This window comes from Manis pentadactyla, chromosome 12 (assembly GCF_030020395.1).
Source record: "Manis pentadactyla isolate mManPen7 chromosome 12, mManPen7.hap1, whole genome shotgun sequence".
Taxonomy (NCBI): domain Eukaryota; kingdom Metazoa; phylum Chordata; class Mammalia; order Pholidota; family Manidae; genus Manis; species Manis pentadactyla.
This window is the reverse complement of record NC_080030.1, coordinates 5,487,713-5,505,281: the sequence shown is the minus strand read 5'-3', so window position 1 is coordinate 5,505,281 and position 17,569 is coordinate 5,487,713. Positions and strand designations below refer to the sequence as shown.

Sequence of the window (17,569 nt, the reverse complement as noted above, 5' to 3'; positions counted from 1 at the left end):
CCCCCAGACTCTTGATTTCATTCATCCATGCACTCACTGGGACATGAGCACAGTTCCAAGCCAGGACTGTGCAGAGAGGCATCTGGAGAGATTTGTCTTTACCTCTCCCCGCCATCCCTTCATTCCCACCCCACCCTGCAGGGACCGATCCCATTAGTGTCTGGTTTATGCCCTGCTGCTCAAAAGAGCAAAAACGTATATTTTCTGATATCCCCAGCTTTCTCACATGAAAGGCAGCATGGTGGAGATCTCTATTTTCAGTTGCTCTTTTTCCTGAAGGGCACGTCTTGGAAACTGCTCATCCGGCCACGGAACTGCCCTTGCTCCCCGCACAGCTGCGCGGTATCTGCTGTGGGGCGCAGTTAAGCCAGCCCCGCTGGTGTATGGCCAGTGTTGGTTTCCGGTGTCTTGCAGGTGCAGATGGGCTGCAGTAAGGGCTCCTGTTCATAGGTATGCTCATGCTCTGGAGGAGTATCTTAAGGGCAAATTTCTAGAAATGGGATTGCTGGGTCAAAAGATAAGTGCAAGTGTGTTCTGTAGCTTCTGTCAAGTTGCCTTCCTGAGGGGAGTCCTGATTTGCTCCCACCAGCCCTGCAGGATGAGAGGGTCTGTCCCTGCAGACTCACTGACAGGGTGCACAGTTCTCTTAAAATCTTAAAATACTTGCCAATCTGAGAGGAGAGAGATGGGATCTTGGTAGTTTTAGTGAGCATTTTGGAAATTATGAATGAGGGCGAGCATCATTTCATAGGTTAAAGGTCATTTTTATATTTTCTGTGAATTGTCTTCATTGCTCTTCACCCATTTTTCTATTGGATTTTTGACCTTTGCCCCCCAGTTTTAAAAACTGGAGTATTAGGGAGGTGAGCCCTTTGTGGTATGTGTATGTTCTGTTTCCCATTGCATTTTGACTTTTTTATGGTGTTGATTTTTTTTCCTGCCTTGCAAAGTGTATTTCATTTTTTAATTTTTATGTAAGTGTTTATATTTCATCTGTTTTATTTTTGATATAGTCACATCGATGAGCCTCTTCCTTTGCTTGCCTCTGGATTCCGAGTCCATAGTTAGGAAGCCTTCCCCTTACGCAGAGGCTGAAGAGGGCTGCTTTCTGCGTGTGTAGATCCCTCTTCTCTTAGGGGTTCATCCTGCACATAGTGTGAGGCACGGGCCTGACCGGCTCGCTTCCCAGTTACCCCAGCACCACTGGTTCAGAGTCCATCCTTTCTCAGTGCTCTGAGAGGCCACCGCTGTCTCCCTCCCTCCCTGACCGCAGCCCCGGAAGAGGTCACCCTCTAGAGAGGCGTGTGACTCACCTTCCTTTCCAACATGCTAAGTGCATGCCGTGCAGCCCGCAGAACTTGGCAAATCACTTCCAGGTGTCTCACAGTTCACAAGATCTAGCTGGAACCTTCCTGGGTCCTGGGGCTCCCTTGGAAGTCTGCTTATTTAGGCTGAACCGTCCCCCCTCGCCCCACTGCCGGCTGAGTTATTGGCTGCCCTTTCATTCTCTGGACCCTGCAGAGGAGGTTTCTGCAGAGAAGTCTGGGCGGACAGGTGGGCCTTGTGTCTGGAGCTTAAAGGCCTAAAAGTGGCTGGCTGGGAAGGGGTAGGCACTTTTTTAAAAAGGGACATTGCCAGATTGCCCTTCAGAGAGGTCCTGCGTGGCTGCCAGGAGCGCAATTGACCAGTGTGGCATCGGACCTGCCTTCTCTGCCCAAGTAAGCATCTTAAATGACAATAAATGTATTTATAAATGTAAAATGACATTTATTGAGCATTTACAGTGCTGGGGTCATCTCTGAGTGCCCCAGTCTGTTACCTTATTTAACCCTGCCAGCAAGGTGTTAATATGGTGAGCCCCAACTTTACAGATGGGGAAACTGATGCCCAGAGGTTAGGAACTTGCCTCAGGTCACATGGCTGGGGCTGGATCTAGGCCTCTGGGGTCTGTGCTCATCACCACCGCCCCACTGTGGTCTCTAGAGAGAAAGCTCAAGAGAATGGAGAAGGACATGCTATGAAAAGTGTATTCGTGAAAAATAATTATAAGGCCCTACCACCTCAGGAGTGGGCTTCGGGAAGGCCTGGCTGCCCTGTCCCCACTCTCTTTGGTGTTTTCACCTCTTTTCTTCTCCATTGTTTCACTGCTGTGATGTTGAGCATCTTCTTGTGCTAGTTGGCCATTCGTGTATCTTCTCTGGGCAGATGTCCACTTGAATCCTTTACCCATTTGTAAATTAGATTATCTTTTTGCTTCTAAACTGTTAGGGTTCTTTATATATTCTAGATACAAATCCCTTATGAGACATAAGATTTGCAAATATATTTATCCATTCTGTGAGTTGTCTTCACTGTTTTGATTATGTGCTTTGAAACACAAATTCCAATTAATCTGTTTTTATCCTTGCCACTTGTGCTTTTGGTGTTACATCAAGAAACCACTGCCTAATCCAAGGTCAAACAAAGATTAGTTTGTGCGTTTTCTTCTAAGAGTTTTATAGTTTTAGCTCTTAGGTTTTATATCTATGACCCATTTTGAGTTCATTTCTGTATGTGGCATGAGGTAGGGGTCCAGCTTCTTTCTCTGGCATGTGAGCATCCGTCTGTCCCAGCTCCATTGCTGAGAAGGCTGTTCTTCTCTACTGTGTGGTCTTGGCAACCTGCTTGAAAATCAGCTGAGTTTAAATGTGAGGGTTTCTTTCTGGGCTGTCAGCTCTCTTCCATTGATCTCTATGTTGGTCCTTACTAGTCTTACCAACATGTGGTACTGACTGGTGCCACACTTTCTTGGTGACTAGCTTTGTCACCCTGAGTTACAGCTAGTCTGGGGGTGGACGTTAAGGAAAACCGATGTGGTTCTTACATTTTCATGTAATGAGACCAGAGCCTTCTGAGCTGAGTTCCGACAGCGAGGGGTGCCTGCCACCTCCCTAATGGAGCCCTCTCAGGGTCCACAGTTGGACTCAGTGTCCATGAGGATATGGAGGATTTGGTGAGATATTTGTAAATAAGAGGCTCTCTTCCTAGTATGAGAAGTTGATGAAGAATGTCACTTGTCAGCTCTCTCCAACAGAAAGTATCTGGAACATGGGTTCAGCAGGTCGGGTCTTTAATCTGCCCCTGAAATGGCTTGTCGTGTGGGGGAAACTTGTTTTTTCCTTTCTTACCAGTTTGGGTCTTTTTATAGCTAGATTCTCTTCTTTCTGCTAAAACCTGCTGTGCAGTGAGCTTCAGAGGATGGAGATAAAGGTTGTTTTTTTTTTCCTTTTAATTTTGAATTGAGATAATTTTAGACTTACTGAAATGTAGCAGGGACAGTACAGAACGTTCCTGTGCACCTCCCAGCCACCTTCCCTGGTGTCGGCACCTAGTGTGACACGGAGAAGTGACCCAAGCTGAGCAAGGAACGTGGACGAGCAGGATTTACCAAGCTGCAGGTTGCTTTTGGAGTCTACCGGCTGCCGGTCACATCCGCCTTCTGCCCAGATCCCCACCGGAACCCCACACTGCCTTTGGTTCTTTCCTCTCCTTGGGCTGCTCCGGCTGAGGGCTGGTTCTGTCCTTCTGTCCGTCACAACCCTGATGCTTTTGGTGAGCACCAGCCAGGGATTTTGTAGAACGTCCCTCAGCTTGGCTCCAGGGGGTGCTCCTCATGGCTAGCCGAAGGTTATGCATCTGGGGCACGACCGCGCCTGGGCTATGTGTGTGATGCCCTCTGTGCAGCGTGTTGCTGTGTCTCCCTGCTGGTGGCATTGGACTCGATCCCTCAGTTAGGCCCCGGCCGGAAGTCTCCCACAAGAAGTTACAGTTTTTCCCTTTGGGACCTCAAGACTATACAAATACCTGGTTTCTCCTCAAACTTTTGCCTGTGGATTTCAGCATCCCCTGCGGATCTTCACTGTACCAGTCAGTGCTGGGGCTTCTTGGGACAACTTTGTATCAACAGCCTCCCTTTTCAGGAATGAGGTCCTGGGAGAGGGGTCCCCTATATATCACCTTTTTCATTTTACACCAGTGGACACTTGGGTGTGTTTATTTTACCCTGAGGGTTATAATCCAGCACCATCATCGCTTCTTCTGGTGCCCCAGCTGGCCTTGCTCTGTCACCACACGCCCCTTGCTGTGGCTCCCGTGTCCGTCCAGCCTGTCCAAGTCCTCTAGTGAAGATTTCTTCCTCTTTGCTTCCACAGCGTGCTCAGCTTGGCTCATACATTCCAGCTCCCGCTCTGGGAGTGGCCACCCCAGGGAGCCTGGCCCATCAGGCAGAGAGCGGTGCCGGGCGCACGCGCTGCTCAGGGTCGTGTGGCTTTTTGTGCCCTGGTAGTTCCGAGCCAGAGCTTGGAAACGTGAATGCTAACCCATGCCTGTGGCACGTCTGGATTTATTTCTGCACCCTTCTATTTGTATATGTTTTAATAAAACCCATGAGTTCATACTGATCACATGATGGGAGTGTGCAAGTCCGTGGGTCCTTCTGAGTCTTTGAGTGATCTCCCTGCACTGGGAGGGGCACACGCAGCCCCTGCAGGCTTGGGTGGGTGGCAGGCAATGCCAGGACTGCTCTGAGGGCTGCCCGGGGTTTGCAGCTGCGGTGGGAGTAGGCAGAGCTAGGCGCTGAGCCCTCTGGGTCAGGTAACAGAGTGCACAGGTGTGGGCTCCCCTCCCTTCTGGCCATGGGGTTGCCTAGTCAGCTGTCTGCCTCTCAGGCCCTGGGCCCAGCTCCAGGGTGAGGGTGGGCAGTGTGTCTGTGCGGGCCCAGCTCCTCTACCCACCCTGAGGATCAGCCCTGGGCATCCAAGAGCTGACAGGCCCAGGAGGCCCAGGTACCTCTGCCTGGAGTGGGGAGACCAAGCGCATGGGGTCCCCAGAGGCACCACCCGCTAGTGGCAGTTCCTAATGCCTCACCGTTTCCCTGTGTCCTGCCTCTTCTGCCCTTTGCACAGTGGCTGGAAGCGTAAAACACCCAGCCTGTTGCTTCCATCAGCTTCCATGGGCATGGGTGGGCATGCTGGGATAACAATACCACCTAGTTGCCAGATTGTGCCTTTTTTTCCAGGAGAAATGGCCACACTGTGCCTTTTAGGGGCAACGATGTCTGATGCCCTGGTCGCCACCGCAGGTTCTTCCCTTGCTGCAACCGGACTCCCGCCCCAAGTTCTATTCTTAGCGCCCCAGATTTCCAGGGACTCACAGCGAGGCCAGCGGCTGGGCTGGGCCAGCCTGGGCAGCGGGAAGCACCAAACCCAGCCTGCCAGCCTTTTTGTTTTGTTTTCCTTTTTCAAAAATTACTTGCACCTTATTTTTTTCACAGTTAATCTAAATACAGAGAAATTGAGAGCATTCCCCGTGCCCCACACCCCATTTCCCCACACTGGGCTGTTGGTTGCAATTAATGAACCAATAGGGACACGTCCTAGTAACTGCAGTCCACACTGGGCTCGGACTGCCTCAGCTTCTCCTAATGCCCTTCTCCGCCCAGGGCCCATCCGGGGTCCCGCACGGCCTCCCGGTGTCGCGTCTCCTTGGGCTCCTCTTGGCTGGGCAGTTTCTCAGACTTTCCTCGCCCTGATGCCCGTGGCAGTTTTGAGGAGGCCTGGTGGGGGTTTTGTAGAAAGTCTCTACGTTGGTATTTGTCTGCTGTTTTTCTCGTGGTCAGGCTGGGGGACAGGCTGTGGGAGGAGGCCCATGGGGTGAAGGGTCCTCTCCCCTCGTGTCAGTGGTGCTGCTGCCGCCGTGACTGCATTGGTGACGCTAACCTTGACCCCCCGGCTGAGGTGTGTTTTCCTGGCACTTAAAAGCCCTCTGGCTGCCTTGTGCTGAGTGGGCCAGGCCCTGGTCTGATCCCAGAGCTTGTAGGGTGACTGCCAGCTGGCCCTGGAGTTCCTGGGCCCAAAGGAGCATGGGAGGCAGGCGACCCTGGCTCCTTGTCCATGGGGGACACGATTGAGGGTTGACGGATATGTTGCCATAGGCTGTGGCCTGAGACCTGGGCCTTGACCTCGCCCTGAACTGGAGCTTCCAGCCTCCCAGCCTCCCAGCGTGGGCGCAGTGCTGATGGCAGAAGGACCCCGGCCTCGTGGCCCGATGGCCATGGGCAGCAGCAGCCCGGAGTCTCTCCAGCTGGGAACCACAGCCTCTGGCCTCTGCCTTTCAGACCACATGCTGGTGCTCACGTCAGCAGGGGAGATGGCCTGCCAGTGACGAGGGTGTGTGTGATCCTGTTGAGACCTGAGCGAAGGATCAGGGCCGGCAGGTCGCAGCTTAGAAGCCTCTGCGTGGTGGAAGTGAAAAGATCTGTCACCTGCTGAAGTCAGGGAAATGCTCATGGGAGCTTCTGTGCCAGGCTCTTTGCCGCCTAACGACGGCCACAGGCTTAGTGGCTTCCAACCACACACCCTGATCTCCCACAGTCCTGGAGGCCAGGCGGCCAACACGGGTCTCAGGGCTGAAATGCAGGCGTGGGCAGGCCGGTCCCTTCTGGGGTCTCCAGCGGAATCTGTTCTTTCTCTCCCAGCTCTAGAGACACCGCAGCCTCGGCTCGAGGCCCCTTCCTCCATCTGCGCCGCCAGCAGGGCAGCGCCTTCGCATCTCTCTGACCCTGCCCTCCTGTCTCCTCTTATCAGGACCCTTGTGAGGCCCCTCAGCCCCCCTGATAATCTGGATCTCCCCCATCTCAGGGCCTTAGTCCCATCTGCAGAGCCCCTTTTGCTGTGGAAGGGAACAGGACGTGAACATCCTTGAGGGGTGTTTGTCTCTTGGGGGATGCTCTTGGGGGACACCTCTTCTGTAACAGCTGTGTGGACAGATTCCAGAGCGGGGTCCTCATGTGCCAGCTCTGGCCGATGTCAGGTGCTAGCAGGGCTGTGGGGCAGGGAAGGCTTCAGCCGGGCAGGTGGGAGAGGCTGAGGTGCCCTTTGGAGGGCCCCCGGAAGGTTACCTGGCCCAGGGGAAGGTGTGTACAGCCCGAGGTCCAATAATTCCGTGGTGTGGTGTGGCCTTTCAACCCAGGGGTTGTGACCTAGAAAAAAATTAGTGAATGCAGTTTAATGGGTCCTGCCTAGGACGTTCAAAACCAGATTAAAGTAAGATAGCAAATGTGAGCGTGGGGAAGGTACCTTTCGGTAGGGTGTCCCTCGGCGGAGCTGTGCTGTCTACAGGGCCTGGAGAACTGGAGAAGGTGTGCGGGACTGTGTTCAGCAAGGCTGGGCCTGGCGGGGTGAGCTGCCCAGCCCCAGAAGGTCGGGCTAGCAGAGACCACCCCATTGGCAGACAGCCCCTGTAAAGGTGCAGGGGCAGGGAGGGGCCTGGAGACCGAGGGCCGCTGGGGGTTCGGGGGTCTGCAGAGGCGGAGGTGGGAAGGTGCAGGAGGTGGAGTAGTGGTAGTCCCAAGTGCCACAGGTTGTGGGGCCACCCCCAAAGTTTGGAGTCTTTTCCTGTATCCACGTAGCAACTGTTGGAGTGTCTCTGCCCGTCTGTCAGTCTACTGGGTGGGACCCTGAACCCCATGGTGCCTCGGCTCTGCATAGCCCCTGCTAGGCCCTCTGCCTGTCTCTCTGCCTCCTGAGTGTGTGGGTGGCGCCACCGTGTGGCACTATCCACATGACTGTCCCCCTGGTAGGGGTGTCTTCCTTAGCTCTGGGGGTTTGGAGGAGACAGAACCTCTTGTCAACCCCTCAGTAGCTGCCTGTATACCTTAAGGTTTCCAGAAGCTTCTTTGGTTTAATTTGATTGCTTCCTGGAGGCCCTCACTTCCTCAGCTACTGACTTTTAGGAGCCGAGCTGGAAATGGGCAGTCATTAGAAGACTTTAATGGGGAAAGTGCTTACAGTTATGGATTTTCGTGTCTTGCAGAGTCGCGAGGGTTTGGAAATGTCTGGGTGCCCTTGGGCTCCATGTAGCTGTTAGAGTATAATTTGGAATTAAGATTTAAGCATGTGATCAATTTAGTTAATCGTGCGTTTATTTTGTGCATTTTAGGAACCATCACCATTGCTGGAACCTGACAGAAATCCTAGCCAGCTATCGGGGCTTCTCATTGCAGCTGCGGCTTCCTAGTACATTCTGGAACTTGGGAGTAAGTGCGTGGATCCCTGGGCCCAGGTGGCCACGAGAGACCAAGCTCTGAATGCCATAGCTCCTTTGCAGGGCATCCGTCAGGCCTGCCTGCACACTGGGGGAGAAGGTGGGCCCTGTGTGGTCCTGAGGTCCTGGGCGGTCAGGGTCCAGGTGTTTAGACAGAGGTGTCTGGGCACCCCTTCTCTCGTCCATATGCCCATGTGTGTCCCTTCGCCTATCACCGTCCGAGGGCCTGAGCCTCACTTCCAGAAGTGCTAAAAACCCTTGTGCATTTTGGGTGACACTGCGGTCACCCAGGCTGAGCTGCCCAGCCTGTGGGACACCACTTCTGGGCTCATGGAGGGGCACACTCACCCCACCCCAAACCCTGCCTGAAATGGTGACCAGTCACAGTGCTGGGGGTAGGGAGGTCTTTAGAAATAGAGGATCGTTTTTTACAGGCTTTTAAAAGAATCCCATTGCCCAGCTGCTCTGGGTTCAACTTGAGGCTGTCCACCGTCTCCTGCACTTTTTGAACAAACCGGGGGCAGAGGTGGCCTTTGAAGGTGGGCCAAGGTGATGGCTCATAAGAAGAGAGGCAATGACTTTGTCACCCCCTGGCTCACACGCACCGGGCAGGGGGTGGCGTGGGCTGGAGGGCTGGTAGGGATGGGCTGCAGCCTATGTGTTCCCACGTCGCCCCCTCCTGGTGGCCTGGGAGAGGCTGCCTGGGGTGCGCTGTTGGTCTTGGCTCCTGTCCAAGGCCACGTGGCTCCTTAGGGCCAAGCATGGACCAGCAGGTAGACTTTCCTGTTCAGGGACTCAGGGAGATGGGCCGTGGGGCTGAGGGACTCCGCTGGGAGGGGTGAAGGGAATGTTTTGTTCCTTGAAGGTAGACTTGAGGCATCGGGATTGGCAACTATGGCCTGTGGACCAACCTGGCCCGCTGTTTTTGTAAATAAAGTTTTATTGGCACATAGCCACATCCATTCATTTCCACATAGAGCTTCCTCACAACCGGAGAATTGAGTGGTTGTGACAGACTGTGTGGCCTGCAAAGCTGAAACCTTTCCTGAGTGGGCCTGCATGGAAAGGTGAGCTGCCCCCAGTCTAGGTTAGCTTGTTGGTGGCTGGGGTGGGATGGACCAGGCCCCCATCGACGGGTTTGGAAATGGTCACTTCTGACTGTGCCTCCTGAAGCATTTTACCTTTGCCTTTGAAACTTGTGCTTTGTTTGTTGCAAGACAGTCAGTTCTCTAAAATGCGGTTGTTCTCTTTGTACCCAAAGCAGTGGGGCACGTTCTGTGTAGGTAGCTTGCCTCGGCTGGGTAACTTTTTCGTAGTCCCTTGAGAAAAAACTGAGGTCATTGTGACTTCTCATCTCCCTTTATTGGCCCATTTTACAGCTGAAGAAACTGAATGCAGGGACTGGAAGGTATGAGAACATTTTTCTGAGGAATGAGGGGGAAGTGAGCAAGGTGAACAGGTGGATTCACTGTGGTCTGGCAGGTCCCACAAAGGCCACCTAGAACTTTGTAAAAATTAATTTTTATAGGGATATAATCCAATACCATAATAGTCACCCTCTAAAGTATATCCTTCAGTGATTTTTAGTATGTTTGCAGAGCTATGTAACTTCCCAAGTCTAGAATATTCCATCACCTCGAGAGAAACCCCATGCATTAAGCGGTCACTCCCCACCTCCGTTCCTCCTTGGCAACCAGAAATCCACTTTCTGTCTGTGGATTTGCCTGTTCTGGGCATCTCACAGAAATGGGACCACACACTGGCTCTGTGTGTCTGGCGTGTCTCACTGAGCACCGTGTGCTCAGGGCCCATCTACGTTAGTGTGTGTCAGTTTCACTCCTTTTCATGGCTGTGTAACAGTCCCCTGTGTGGATGGACACGTTTGTATACCCACTCACCCACGGAGAGCATGTGGGTTGCGCCCACGTTTGGGTCCTGGGAATTCTGTGTGGACATGTCATTTCTGGTGGGTGGGCATCTAGGCGTGGGATTGCTGGGTTAGAGGGTCACTCTCTGCTTAGCCTCTCGAGCTGCCCGTTTCCGCAGCAGCTACCCCATTTCACACTCCCACCTGCCGTAGGTGAGGGCTCCTGAGGTTCGGAAGGGACAGTCAGACCACTTTACCCGGTCCTGCTGCGGGTGAGCTCAGCTGGAGCCCCGAACAGCTCGACGTGGGAGGAGGAGCCACAGGTCAGCTGGACTTCTCCCCCGGCCTCCTTGCACCCCCTCTGGCTGGCTGCTCATTTACTTCACTGTAAAGATTTCTTCCTCCCAAACACACTTCTAGGTCTACTTTTCAGGTCTGGTAGTTTGTTACCTCACTGTAAGAAAAAACACGTCTAGAATACCTGTTTTTATCTCAGTGAGCACGGGTGACACCCATGGGCTAATAAAAGACACCTCCTGTCGTGGGCTGGGGGATGGCCTTGCTGTGACATCACAGGCCTTTGGGCATTTCTCCCTGGAGTATCAGGACAAGAACTTTTGTTTTTTAAGGTAAGACAAATACTTAAGGTGAAGAGTCCAATGTGGCCCTAGTGCAGGTTTCTGATAAACACTTTTCGTTTGCTTCCGTCGGTTTTCAACAGGCCCCCAGCCGTGGGGGACACGTGACCGCTCATTCATTTTTCTCTTCTGCAGTTTGGAGGGTGCCTAGGTGAGAGGACCAGGTACCGAGCTAGGACGGCGCCCTCCTTTCAGAGCCCCCCAGCCCCAGGGCATCTCCCAGAGCATGGCCCTGGTCACTGCTCATCAGCACGGTCCCTGGGGTGCCGCTTGCTTGCTTTGGGATTGGCTCGGGGTGCAGGGATGCAGGAGGTCGGACTGAGCCCAGCCCCAGGGAGCCTCCGCCCCATAGCTGCCCTCCCACCCTTAGGTCTCTTGGGGGCCGGGGGCTCCGCGCAGCAGGACCTCTGCCCCAGGGTTGTCCTGACGCCTCTCCACTGGCTTGTTCCTGTGTGGGAATGATGAGGTGTAAGTCTCATAACGCAGAGGTCCTGCCCATTGGGGTCTGACAGGGACGCGGGTGCCATCGTGAAGACGCAGGCCAAGGTCACATTGGGGGATGGGGACAAACCACCAGAAGCAGCTCTGTCTGCCCTGTGTGGGCTGCTGGCCGAACCCCACAGCCAGAGCGTGGCAGCTCGTTGTGCTCCGCGATCTAGTGCGCTGTCCATGCTTGCCTAAGTGGGCGCAGGACGGGGTTGTAGACCACTGCGTGCAGCTTGGCCGTTTCTGATTTTCTAGAAACTGCTTTTGTCTGATGAGCGTAAGCAGATGTTCCTATCTTCCTGCGGTGCACCGCACAGCAGCAGAATCCAGGTTGGAAAGACATGGTGACCATCACGTATTTCTGTACCTGAGGCATTTTTCACATGGCATTTGTGTTAGACTGAAAAATGCCCCCAGAGATGCCCATGTCCTAGTCCTGGGACCTGGGACTCTGCAGAGGATGGAGTCCCGAGCCGAGGCTGCAGCACCTCTAGAAGGTGGAAAAGGCAGGAAACCTGTAGGGCGCCTCCAGGAGGGCCCAGCCCCTGTGAGATCTGGTGGGTACCTGGCCTCTGGCACGAAGGCGTAACACGATCATATTACAACACATAATTTGTTCCAGCAGCCGAGCGGGTGAATGACAAGGTTATAGCCAGTTCCCCTTGTGTACCCTTCGGACTTTGTGTGTCTCTCAGGTAAATGGTAGGGCAGCCATCAGCCTGGTGCTCCAGGCTGCCCCACCTCTTAGGTGCCCACGCGAGCCCTGTCCAGACATGCCGCCTTCCTCGCAGCTCTTGACCTCACATGTCTGAGTTGACCTGTGCGGCCCTGGTCTCTGGGCTCTGGCTTCCTGCCTCTGGGCTCTGCCTGCTCTGTCCCTCTTTCACCCCTGTGGCTCTTCCATCCCAGTCAGTTCTGTGGGGTTGAGCCAGATCTGGGGGACCTCATCTGGGGGCCTCATCTCGGGGGCCTCATCTGGGGGCCCACGTCTCACTTGGCTGTGCCTGGCACTCCCGCCCTCGGCCTGCCCTCGTTGGCCACTGTTCTGGGCTCCGTGCTCACCCGGGCCTCCCAGCAGACAGGGGTGGCATGGGGAATGATCTGCCTCCCTCGTGCCTGCACAGGGGCCTTCTGTGTGGGCCCAGCAGCTCAGAGGAGGCCTGTGGCCTCTAGGTTGCTTGTGTGACCCGGTGACAAAGTGCCAGGCCCTTGGGGGCTCTGGGGCTGCCTCTGAGGTCAGTTCTGTCCCTTCCCCAGTGAAAGAAGAAAAGCCACTCCTGGGCCTGCTCCTGCTCCAGGGCCCCCATCCCCGTGCCCTGTGGTGGGAAACCCTGACCTGGGAGCAGGGGACCCCCGCCTGGCCACGGGCTCCCTGGGAGGTTTGGGCTCACCTGGTGGCCATACCGGGACAGGGGCTGGGGTGGAGAGTTGTGGAAGAGACTCCCTGCTTGGGGCAGGGGACAGGCCCCCCGGGAAAGACCGGGGTCCCTGGGGAACCCTCAAACTTCATGCTCATAGAGCCCCGAGACTTTTCAAAACAAGGCACCCCCCTGGTAGCCTTAGTTGTAAGGTTATGTTTTTTCCCAGGGTGCTCCTCCCATTATAGTGAGTACTGTATTCTTGTCAAAACCTCGGGGTGCAGATCCCGCCCATTGAGTTTCTGGGAAACATCTGCCATCAGGCCTCATAAGCTCCTAGAGTCGGAGTCCAGGCCCTGGTCACTCAGAAAATCCAGGCCAGTTGTTGGAAAAAGGGTGCCCCTTGCCAGTCATCTCATTGCTGAATTCTAGTTCTCAGAGGCTGTCACCTGGCCGCAGGCCGCTCACCCCTTTGAGCATTTCTCACCCAGCCCCTGGGGAGGCCCTCAGGGCTCAGTGCACCCACCTCCGTCCGGCTCCTGGGGGCTTCACTCTGGGCTGGGGCCTGGATGTGCGGGGCAGCCCCCTGCTCCTCGGGAGGTGGCAGCTATGCGGGTGCAAAGGAGCCCCGCCCAGCCAGGCGGTGCAATGCCTGCGGGATGGAGGCCTCCTTGGGGTCAGCCAGAGGGTCCCCACCTCAGCCCAGCCCATGAGTCCTCACATTTGAAGGCCCTTGGGTGAGGTGCCAGTCCACGGTGCATGCTGGACCTGACCGGGTGACAGTGACTCAGAGAGTGGCCCAGACCCACTGCTAGCCAGGTCAGCCTGGCCCCAGGTCTCCACTCTTGGCACACACCTCTGGGCTGCTGCCGCTGCTTCTGCTCCCAGGTGTCTGGAGGAGCCAAGAGCCACCCAGGACAGCGGGGTACCACCCCCTCCATGCCTTGAGGGTCGGCCCCAGGCCATGCATCAAGCTAGGATGGCTGAGGAGTCAGGCCCAAGCTGCGCAGGGTCCCCCGAACAAACGTCTTTAAAAAAATCCTAGTTTTATTAAGATGTAATTCACATCCCATTCAAGTCCTGCTTGGAGTATGCAGTTCAGGGCAGTTCAGGCTAGTGGGTGCAGATGCTGCTCTGAGCCTCCGAGCGAGGAGCAGAGGGAAAGGGGCGCTCTCCTTTCCTGATTGCGGCTAGAGGTGGGCTCTCCACGCCACGGGACCTGCGGGCTGAGCCCTTGGCCACCTCTGCCCCAGCTGGGGCTCTACGTCCCTGCCTGCACCCAGCGGCCCACAGGCAGGAGACCCTGGTAAGGGATGCTCCTGTGGCCCAGCAGACTGACCCTGGCTGCAGAAGCCCCAGCAGAACACATAGCAGAAGATGCGCCACTGGGCAGGTGGCCCTGCGGGCTCACGTTTGCCGCTGTCACTTTGCCGTATCTACACATGTGTTTTTTGCCAAAGCATCTTATGTGTTACAGACATGATGCTCCACTCCAAATACCTCAGCTGCATCCTGGGAAGGGCCTTTCAAAACTCCCCATCATTTCATGGTGCCCTTTTCCACGTGTCCCCAAACGTCTTTATGTAGCTTGGGGCTGTGATGTCTGCTTAGTCTGTTTTGGCCAAGTAGAGCGCCGCTGGGTTTTTGCAGGTGGAGAACCCTCTTTTTTTCTTTCCTCCTTCCCTCCCCACAGTCGCTCTTTCTATGTATGTGGATGGGTAACAGCTTTATTGAGATAAGCATTCACCCACTCAAGGCATACAGTTCCGTGGGTTTTAGTGTAGTCACAGAGTGCGTACCCATCACCACAATCAGCCTGAGAAGGTTTCCATTACCTGGAAAGGAACGCAGCCCCCTTCAGCCTGGGTGTGTGTCTGGCGTCTCTCACTGAGTGAGCATCTCGTGGTCAGGGTCCATGCACGCTGATGTGCGCGTCCGAGCTTCGTTTTGTTCCTTCCCACTGCTGAGCGACATTCCGTGTGCGATGGATCTTGTGTGTATCTGGTCATCCGTTGTGGCCCCTCAGCTGCAGCCATGGGGTCTGAGGATCGCGGGACCCAGAACCCCAGTTGTAAAATCATGACATTTCGCCCACTGTGAACATTTGTGTACAAGCCTTTGTGTGGACACATGTTGCCGTTTCTCTAGGGTATAGTCCTAGGAGCAGAATTGCTGGATCATATGGTAACTCCGTGTTAACTTTTTGAGGACCCACCAGACTGTTTTCCACGGCAGCCGCACCATTTCCATTCCGGCCAGCCATGTGTCAGGGCTCGGGTTTCTCCACGTCCTCCCCAACCCTTGTCATTATCTGTCTTCGTTATGATGGCCATTCTGGTGGGGGTGAAGTGTATTCAGTGGCGGTTTCATTTGCATTTCCCTGACGGCTAATCACGTTGATCATCTTTTCATGTGCTTTTTGACCATTTGTGTATTTTCTTTGGAAAAATGTTTATTCAAATCCTTGGCCCACTTTTTAATTGGGCTCTTTGTCTTTCATTAGAGCCCCATCTTTTTGGCACAACATTCTCTTGTCAAGAGCACATGGTTCCTTCTGGCCTGTTCTTTCAGTTTCCTCTTGGGGGCGCTCACTTTGTGCTCTGCCCCCGCAGTATTTCCAGTAAAGTGGGAGGTTGGTTCAGGGCTGGTGTTCAGTCAGATTCCTTTTTTATTTCTTAAGTATGTACACGTCTGATTTTATTTGCCCTCCTTGCAAAAACATGTCACGGGTATGGAGTGTTGGGATTTTAAACCATCTTAATTTTCTTCTTCATATTTACCTATTAAAAGCCTTCATTCCAAAGCGGCACAAATAAGACAGAAACAGAAATCCCACGCAGGCCCGCTGAGCTGAACCTGGGTGATGGGCGGCTGAGTCACGTCTTTCCTGCCAGGATGCATATGCAGAAAGCTCACCTGCTGGCTCTTCATCTGCTTTCTCCTCCTTCCGGATGAAGGCTCATCTCAGTATCGTGTTGTGTGAGGGAGTTCAGGGGCGCAGGGCTTTAGGGCTGCCCCAGCTCTGCCAGGGACAGGCTGGTCCTCGGGAGCTGGTGGCCCCACAGTGCCACCTCCCACTGACGGGGCTGGGTGGGGTGGGGGTGGATGGGCGGGAGGCATCCTCCACGCGAGGTGACACGTTCGTCTTGGCCCACTCCGAGGAGCTGCGACCACGCGTGAGCCAGCCTGGGTGGAGTAGCACGAGCCGGCTGAGCAGAGCAGGAGCTGTGGGGGACCCAGGCACATGACCCCCCTGAAGGGGCCCTGTGAGCTCATCAGTGAGCTGCCAAAGTGGGTTTACTGTGTGGAGCGGACGGGCCATGTCAGATGCGTGCAGCAGGGTGAGGACCTATTAGTGGTAAGCTGTCCACTGCCACCCAACTTGGGCGCTGGCCACAGCTGGCTGAGGATGTGACCTCTGTACTTTTGCTGGCCACTGAGGGCATGCGACCAAGTGATGGATTTGATCACCCATGCGGTGAGGACACCCTCAGGAGCCAGGGCTTTTAACAGTGGGTGTGGAAAACCCTGGGGGTGGTGAGGCAGATGGCAGGAGTTGGGGGGCTCCGCTGATGAAGCAGAGGAAGGCTGCAAGCAGTGGCTGCAGCTTGTTCTTGTCCCATTCATGCTGGTGACTCGTGTCTCTGCTGAGGTCCCTGCCCAGGGAGGCCTCCCTGCCACCTGCCCTTCCATGGCTCCGTCCACAGCCGACAGCCCGGCTCAGGTCCACACTACTGTTTGTAAGGTGATTGATGTCAGGGTCTGCCTCCCGGCCATGAGCGCCCCAGGACAGACACACAGTGGCCCGCTGCCCGGCTGGGAGGCCCGAAGGGAACCTGTGTGGCCCCATCTGGGCTAGAGGGGAGAGGGCGGGCAGGGATTTGGGTACTGGTCCTGGGCGCAGGCGAGGGGTCCAGCTGGATGGCACACCAGTGAGTCCCAAGAGCTGGGCAGGGCTCCAGTGGGCAGCCTCCTGGGTGGCAGGCTGGCTGTGGCCAGGGCCCTCTGGTGTCTGCATCTCCAGAGGGGAGCCTGTGACAGCCCTTTATAAACCTGTCTTCACAGTGGTTCCGTGACCCTGCCCAGAGCTGTTGTCACTGTCACAGCACTCACGGCCCACCGTGCACAGCTTTGTGGCCGCCTCTCCAGGAGAGGCCTCGAGACTCACTGTGCACATGGGTGGGGGGCCAAGGTGGGGTCCCAGCCCGTCAGGACCCTCAGGGGCCTTTCCTGGCAGTCTTGCCATCAGAGCAGGGTCTTAGCCTCCAACCCCCTGGCCTCAGCCCTCTGTTCCCCAGGCAGAGATGGGGTGTCCAGGGCCAGACCCTGACAGCGTGCAGGGGAACTGCCCGCCTTGGCGGTGACTCCTGGGCTCGTGCTGCCCTCTAGTGCCTGCATGGGATAGCGCCTGTGAGAAGCCCGGCCACATCCTGATGTCAGGGAAGCCGCTCCAGGACGGGTGGCTTCTTGCTTTCCTTTCTCAGCCCGACTCACTGTGGCGGCGGAGCTGGGCTTTGCTGACTGTCCTCCAAATCCTTGGGTCTGTGTGCCCTTGGGTCCTGACCTTCTCCAAACCCTACATCCCCCTTGCCATCTCAAGTTTGCAGAATTCAGTCTGCCGTCCGGGCCCTTCCCCGGTGTCTGTCATGGAGTCCTTTCCTGCACGCGGCGGGCCTCCGGCTGCCCCACTGGGTCCCCTTAACTTCCGGGACAGGAGGGGCCATTCCAGCCTGGGCTTCCTCACTGAGGGGGCCCCGACCCCTGTACTCTGCTCAGACACCTGCAAGGAGTAATCGTGGGGCCAGCGGACTTGGCCACGCCCCCCTGTTCTGTGTCAGACGTCCAGGCTTCACGTCATAGCCAGGGGCCACATGGAGCTTGTCTGATCTCAGCACACGAGCCGTTCTGGCCAGGCCTTTGACTCTCCTGGTTCCCAATTCCTGTCTTGGGCTGCCCGTGGGTCATTTGCACCTGGGTTCTTCTGACAGGGGCCAGGCCGGTCCTGGAGTGCCCCACGCGCTGTCCACAGTGGGTGCTGCCCGGAGTAGGGGTGCCCCTGCTCGTGAGTTTGCACTGTGAAAGACCCCCCCACCACACTCACCTCCCGAAGCCGGCCATCTGCTGCCGTCCCGGCGGAC

At 55.5% G+C, this 17,569-nt stretch overlaps 1 protein-coding gene across 6 annotated transcripts in view; it reads left to right on the top strand.

The window, feature by feature from the left end:
* The window catches only part of KDM4B (lysine demethylase 4B), a 118,313-nt gene that overhangs the window by 19,939 nt on the left and 80,805 nt on the right, over positions 1–17,569 (top strand). For all 6 annotated transcript variants that reach the window (XM_057489801.1, XM_057489800.1, XM_057489802.1 and 3 more), the window contains exon 2: positions 7,978–8,074. The gene's annotated coding sequence lies outside the window, so the exon portion shown is untranslated. The remainder of the gene's footprint in view (positions 1–7,977; positions 8,075–17,569) is intronic.